The sequence below is a fragment of the Triticum dicoccoides genome, chromosome 3B, assembly GCF_002162155.2.
Source record: "Triticum dicoccoides isolate Atlit2015 ecotype Zavitan chromosome 3B, WEW_v2.0, whole genome shotgun sequence".
NCBI lineage: Eukaryota > Viridiplantae > Streptophyta > Magnoliopsida > Poales > Poaceae > Triticum > Triticum dicoccoides.
The window spans coordinates 42671355-42679071 of NC_041385.1; positions in this window are offsets into that span (position 1 = coordinate 42671355).

The following is a 7717-nucleotide window of genomic DNA, read 5'->3' on the forward strand; positions in this document are numbered from 1 at the left end:
ATATCATCAAACAGTAATGCCGGTGGAGCGGGGGAGGGTGCGGGGGGTGCGGGGGGTCGGCGGCGGCGGTTGAGTAGGGGAGGGGTGTGCGGGGGGTCGGCGGCGGCGGTTGAGTAGGGGAATCGAGGGTGCGGGGGGTCGGCGGCGGCGGCCGGTGGACCGGGGGGTGCTCGGCGGCGAGGGGGACCGGATCTGGCGAGGTGGGATAGCGATCGAGATGGAGGGGGATCGAGATCGAGTGTCCATGAAATTTAAAAATATTCATGATAGTTCAAAAAGTGCCCATGAAATACAATCGAGAAACGAAGGCTACGATTTAAATACAATCGATCTTAGCTAGCTATCTGTTCACAATCTTCTTGCCCTTCTTTTTCGCAAATGGAGTTCTTCTGTGGAACGGACGTCCTTTAGGTAGGGTGGTCCTGCTTCTTCTTGTGGTGTATGCTGCTACTTCATCATCGTCGTCATGTTCGATCCTCGGGTCGCCGTACTTGTCGAAGTCTTGCTCATTGGCTACTCCATCCATTCCGATGATCTTCCTTTTGCCTCTCCTCACGACAACACGACTGGGCTTTGGTGGGTCGGTAATGAAGAAGCATTGGTCCACTTGGGAAGCCAGTACCCATGGCTCATTTTTCGCGGTGACGTTTGCGCCCGCGGTCTTGGATTTGGCTTCGGGTATAACCATGGTCGTGAAATATCGGTCTTCTTTTAGGACGCTCTTGGCCCATCTGACACGAAACATCGGCACCTTCTCTCCAGCGTAGCTCAGCTCCCAGATCTCCTCGATCCTTCCGTAGTATCTGTCCTTGTCCTTACCGGTGTAGGATTCCTTCGTTACCCCGGAGTTCTGATAACCATCGCTCTTCATGTCCTTGTCCTCGGTGTAGAATGTGTAGCCGTTGATATCGTACGCCTCATATCGTACGCCTCAAGGTGAATATGAGTTGTTCTTCCGCGGAAGAATCTTCATGTAAATGGTACGACAGAAGCTTCTGCTTGAACCAACGCGTGAAACATGAGTTGTGCTCTTTCAGTATATCTCCGTTCGTCCTCTGTTGGCCTCGGTCATTGTACGTCTTCTCAATAAAGGTTTTGTGCTCTACCACCCAAGGATCGACCACGTCTATGTGTTGTAGCGCGACTAGGTTTGCTCTTTCAAAGTCGGCAAGTCGACCCTCGAAGTCGACATGCATTTCGCGGCGACCATCACGGTGACCCCATCCAGCGATCCTGCCGAGGTGCCTGTTGACGGGCAGACCAACGGGGTTCTCGATGCCTAGATAATTCGTGCAGTAGGAGATGCACTCTTCGGTCAGAAAGCCCCTGGCTATACTTCCCTCTGGACGTGACATGTTCCGAACGTATCCTTTGATGACACCATTCATCCTTTCGAACGGCATCATGTTGTGCAGGAACGTCGGTCCGAGTTGGATGATATCCTCCACGATATGGACCAGCAGATGCACCATAACATCGAAGAATGCGGGCGGGAAGTACATCTCAAGCTCGCATAGTATCACCACGATCTCTTCCTGTAGCCTTCTGAGTTGCCTCACGCCAATCGACTTCCAAGAGATAACGTCGAAAAAGTTGCATAGGCCAAATAGCGTTTCACGGACTTGCGCATCCATGATCCCACAGATTGCAACTGGAAGTATCTACGTCATTAGCACGTGACAGTCGTGAGACTTCATCCCGCTGAACTTCTGCTTCGCTGGGTCTAGGTATCTGCTTATCTTCCCCGCGTAACCGTAAGGAAGTTTTACTCCTAGGAGGCAGGTGAAAAACTGCTCGATCTCCTCCTGACTTAGAGTGAAGCACGCGGGAGGGTAGTCATTTCTGGTCTTCTTGGCCTTTTTGCCTTTGCGACGACTTTCTGTGTCCTGCTTCGCCTCATCAGCATCATCATCATCATCATCATCATCATCATCATCATCATCATTAGCGTGAAGCTCCTGCCTGATGCCCATTGATTTCAAGTCTGCCCTTGCTTTCGGCCCATCTTTGGTCCTCTCTGGCATGTTGAGCAGGGTACCAAGCAGACTCTCGCACACGTTCTTCGTGATATGCATGACATCAAGGCTGTGAGGCACACGGTGGATCTTCCAGTACGGCAAGTCCCAGAAAACAGACCTCGTTTTCCATACCTTCAGCAGCGGCTCTGGCGCCTTTCTCTTCTTTCCCCGCTCTGGCGCCTTTTGCTTCTTTCCCGACAGTGGGCAGTCTTTCCAATTTTTCAACAGCTTGTCTATTTCCTCGCCGCTCCTCGTACACGGGCGTTTTCGGGGTTCGGTTTCACCATCGAACAGATCCTTGCGTTTCCTCCATGGGTCATCGTCGCGAAGCCACCTTCGATGTCCCATGAACACGGTTTTCGAAGACCCGGGATCTCTATCTAGTTGGCGATACGTTGTGTCATCCATGCACCTTACGCATCTAGAAAATCCGTGGACTACCTGCCCCGCGAGATATCCGTAACCGAGATAGTCGTGCACCGTCGTGAGCAGTGCGGCTCTCATAGGGAAATATTCTTTCTCTGCGGCGTCCCACGTATTGGCTGGCGTTTTCCACAGCGTGTCATGCTCCTCTTTCAGCAGCCCCAGATACAGATTGATGTCGTTCCCTGGGTGTTTCGGCCCTTCAATTAGCATACTCATGTGAATGTACTTCCTCTTCATGCACAACCAGGGGGAAGGTTGTACATCCACACAAACACAGGCAAGGTGCTATGTGTGCTTCTCTGGCTGCCAAACGGATTGACTCCATCGGTGCTCGCGCCCAGCATGATGTTCCTTGGAGCGTTCCCAAATTCTGAGTCTTCGAAGTTCAACGCTTGCCACTGGCTCGCATCCTTAGGGTGACTCAGCATCTTGTCTTTTTTATCTATCTCCGGATCATTTGTGTCATCTTCTCGCTTCTTCTCCTCCCTATCCGCGTGCCAACGCAGGAGCTTTGCTACCTTAGGGTCCGTGAAATACCGCTGCAGATGAGGAGTGATCGGAAAGTACCACACCACTTTTCGAGGAGCTTTCTTCCTCTTCTTGTATCAAGTGACGCCGCACACCGGACATATGGTAGACTCCGCGTGCTCGTCCCGATAAATGATGCAATTGTTCATGCACCCATGGTATTTCACCTGCGGTAAATCCAGAGGACACACGATTTTCTTCGCCTCCTCCAAACTGGTCGGGCACTTGTTCCCCTTGGGAAGACATTCGTGCCAGAATGACATGTTCTCGTCGAAACATGCGTCGGTCATTTTGTGTTTTACCTTCATCTCCAAAGCCATGAGCGTTACTTTCAGGCGGGTATCCTCGGGCCTGCATCCTTCATACAATGGAGTAACCGCGTCTAACTCAAGATGATCCATCTTGGCTTTCTCTCGGGCGGAAGCTCTTGCGTTATCCGTCTGCTTGAGAAGCAGCTCTTGAATATGAGGGTCCTGCACCCAGCCCCTCGATGGTCCAGCATCGTCTGCTCCGCCAGCATCATCATCTTCATGATCATGCCCGTCGTCTGCTCCGGCATCTTCCTCATCATCATGTCCTGCATCTTCTACATGATGACTGTGTACAGCATCACCGTCGTGATCATCTCCTGGGGATTCTTTGTCTTCTCGCCCGCCCGAGCCGCGGTGGTTGTCTTGCTGCCCTTCCTCATTTCTTGCCCGGCCCCCATGGACGACTTCGTAGTCATCTTCATCACCTTGCCACCGATAGCCATCCTTGAAACCACGCAAGAGCAGGTGGTCCCGCACCTGCCCGGAATCCGGGTCCGCAATAAGGCTCTTCAGCTTGCATCTTCGACACGGACATCTTATCTCCGTCTCGTTCTTTTGAAGCATCTCGGCCTTCGCAGACCTCAAAAACCTATTCACGATGCCTTCGGTCATCGTGCAGACCATGGTCGCCTGCGGGGTAGAGCAAAACAATATTTTAGAACCAAGAAAAAATTTGGTATGACTTTCCCTAAAAATAGGACCAAAAAGAATGCTTAATGCCAAAATTCTCGCCGAAACGGAAATGAATCAACATTCCGGCAAAATATTGGCAACTATCGCATTTCAAATACCGGTACACCTCCAAACACAAACACATATGCAACACCGCAAACATATGAAACACCACGAACATACATAGATATAGCTAGGCCATAAAAAGTGCATGTGCACATTGTTGTAGGGAGAACAACATAAATATAGCTTCCCCCCTTACTTACCTATCTAAACAAGGTAATTTAACCACTTAATTTGAATGAATCTATGGTGGAAATGAGGTGAAAAAGAGGAGGCACCCGAGACAAGGAGGAGGTGGAGAGAATGAAGTGGGGAGAAAGTGAGTGTGGGTAGGAGAGGCTGTCCAAAATATCTTGTTGCTGCCCACTTACTGATGGCGCACTAGCACTAAATGCGCCATTAGTAATCCAGGTTACTAATGGTGCACCTTCTGGCAGTGCGCCATTAGTAGTTTTGTAAAAAAAACATACTAATGGCGCACTGTTCTACAGTACGCCATTACTAGTTTAAACTAGTAATGGCGCATGGTTGTACAGTGCGCCGTTAGTAGTGTTGCAAAAACAAGAATAAAAAATATAATAAAAAAACAACTTTAGTGGCACACTTTCTGACGGGTGCGCCATTACTAGTTACAACTAGTAATGGCGCATTGTGTCTGGATGCGCCATTAGTATGTTTGGACAGGCGCACTAGTTCAATTTTTTTTTGATACTAATGGCGCACCTTGGGCCAGGTGCGCCATTAGTAGTTTCAACTCTAATGGCGTATCTGATGGTGGTGCGCCATTAGTATATACTAATGGCGCACCCCTTGTCTGGTGCGCCATTAGTGTCAATCCCATCTATAGCCCTTTTTCTAGTAGTGTCAGGACGGGCCACCTTCATCTGAGGATATCTCGAGGAGGGTGCATGTGGCGGGTAGGGCGATGCTACCGACAAATATGCTCAATGCTGCAACCGGTGCTATGCGGAGTCTGCATGACAGTGTTCTTTCTTTGGAGAAGCGGCGTCTCAGAGAGAAGGATGTGGCAAACCCGGTTTTCGCGGCCAAGGTGCCAGAGTGCAAGGGCTTTGTGGATAACTCCATCGGGCGTACGATCGTCCTGCGGTTTGACGACATCCACGCTATGATGAACCTTCATCCGCTGCACTACACCTTCGTTCGGCTATTTTCGCCGAGTATGGAGATGCGGATCATTCGCGACAAGACCCCGGCCATCGTGATAGTCGACCCCTTCTCCATGTGTGCCAAGATCTTGGGCAGCGCTGGGGACCGGCAAGTCACGAGTTCTTACCTCGAAGGCGTCATTCTGGCAAACCAAGATAAGGATAACTTCCTCGTGCCTTACTTTCCTGAGTAAGTCCTCCCCTCAACCGGCCCGTAACATATGAATTCTTAGATTTCAATCGTTTTTCTTTTAACATTCTGTGTTTTCTGCAGTGACACACATTGCACGCTCATCCTCCTAAGCCCCAAATATTCCATGGCCACGTATTTCGACCTGGACCGTCAGTCGAACGTAGACTACACAAATGTCAAGAAGGTTCTTGATGATGTTCTCCCCGGCTACGCCAAATCTGGAGGCACCTTCACCAGGCCTATTCGTAAGTACGACAAGCACGTGTTCCCCCACAATACGACGTTCTGCTGCGTCAAGCAGCCGCCTGGCGGTCAGAAGGCTGCCTACTACGCCATCCATCACAAGCGGGCGATCGTACGGGACCATCATCAACTTCTGCTACCGAGTAAACTCAAAGATTGGGCCGCGAGCGTGTCGGCAATCCAGGACGCAAACATCTGACAAGAATTCTTTCGCATCCAGTCGGAGTTTGCGGAAATCATTCATCAAGATGTCCTTCGTACCTCGGGGAAGTTCTACCTCAGAAATCAACCGTCCAACAGTGACATCGACACAATGCTACAAATGCAGGATGACAACGCCCGTTCTTTCATGACTCCCACGATAGACGGCGGCTTCATCCACGCTCCGGTCCCTTGAGTCGAGTCGAAAGCAGTGATGCTGTGTCTAGTTCTGAAACATCGATTGGCTCATGTTGTAATTAAACTTTAATGAAGTTGTAGTATGTCTCTTTGGTTTCGAGAGTCGTTAAACTTAGATGTAATCGATGCTATTAATGTCTTGCTTTTCTCTTCCGATCATTCTGTTGCATACTTATATATTGCTTATGTATTGTCTGTGAATTGGTACTAACGTTTCGTTTGTCTAGTGCATAGCGATGCCGTCGTATGTCGTGTACAAGGGTAAGGTTTCCGGAGTATACGACGACTGGGAGGAGTGTCAGAGACAGGTTCACCGATTCAGCGGTAACAGTTACAAAGGGTACACCACTAGGGCCGAGGCTGAATCTAGATACGCCCGCTATCTAGCGGGAGAGGGGAGGGAGCGTTGGAGGAACAGGATGAAGACGAGTTTCATCATGATGATGCTCATCGTGATGATCGCAGCTCTCTTCTATGTGATGGTAGTTTAGATGATCGATATCGACTTGTAATGTGAAGACAAACTCGCTACTCGCGGTCTCGAGACTTTTAATATAATGTTCTATCTTTGTTCGGTCTTTTCAATTCGGAGACTAATATGATGAATTGTATTCAGAGACTAATCTTCTATTGTATTCGATGAATCTGTTGTTGATGTGTCCTGTCTATATTTTGTCCAATTATACATTTTGTAACCTGTGTAAAAAACAGAAAATAAAAAAAAAATAAAAAACCTAATATTCATACTAATGGCGCATCACAACACAGTGCGCCATTAGTATGCCAAAGGATACTAATGGCGCATCATTAAACAGTGCGCCATTAGTATGCCGAAGTTACTAATGGCGCATCTTGATGTTGTGCGCCATTAGTATGCCAAAGCACCTGGGTATACATGGCCCCCTGGGAGGCATACTAATGGCGCACTATTGTATATACTAACGGCGCATCCGGTGGTGCGTCATTAGTAAACCAGATACTAATGGCGCACTAGTGGTGCGCCAGTAGTAAAATATACTAATGGCGTGGCACTAATGGCGCACCACTAATGCGCCATTAATGGCCAAATTAGGTGCACCATTAGTAGGCCTTTTCCTAGTAGTGGGGGCCTTAGTATAGAATGCACATACCGTGGGAGAAGCTGACCGCCATGCATCTCCACACGAACGTCGCCAGTGGTGGCGGCGCTGACCGCCGTGCGCCTCCACAAGAATGTAGCCAGAGGTGGCGGCGCGGCTAGAGGACGGCAGTCTACAAGAGCATACTGTGGGAGCGAGAGGATCACCATGCGTCCCCTCGATGAACCGCGGCGCCGACGTATCGGCACGGCGGGGAGGGCGGCTTTGGCAGAGCGAATGGAGTGGAGGGGGAGGGGGGGAGGGGGTTTGGGGAATATTATTGGCTAGTTTGCTGAAGGGCGTTTGAATCGGATTTGGGGGGATTTTTGTGTGTGTGGGTGGGGAAGGATTTTCGCGCGGTGGGCGGGGGAAATTTGGCGCATGGTCGGTTTCTCCAAGTGCAGTCCCACGCGTCAGTGAAGAGGAAAGCCGAAGCGCGTTCCGTTTGCGTGAGCCGTGTGCAGGACCGAATGTTTGTGGGGTGCAATGCGACCGCGATAGGAGTGCATGAGTGTACCACCTTTTTTCCTTTTAAACTAGGTGCTTCGCCCCCTCAAAAAAAATTGTTGCTTCACGCGAC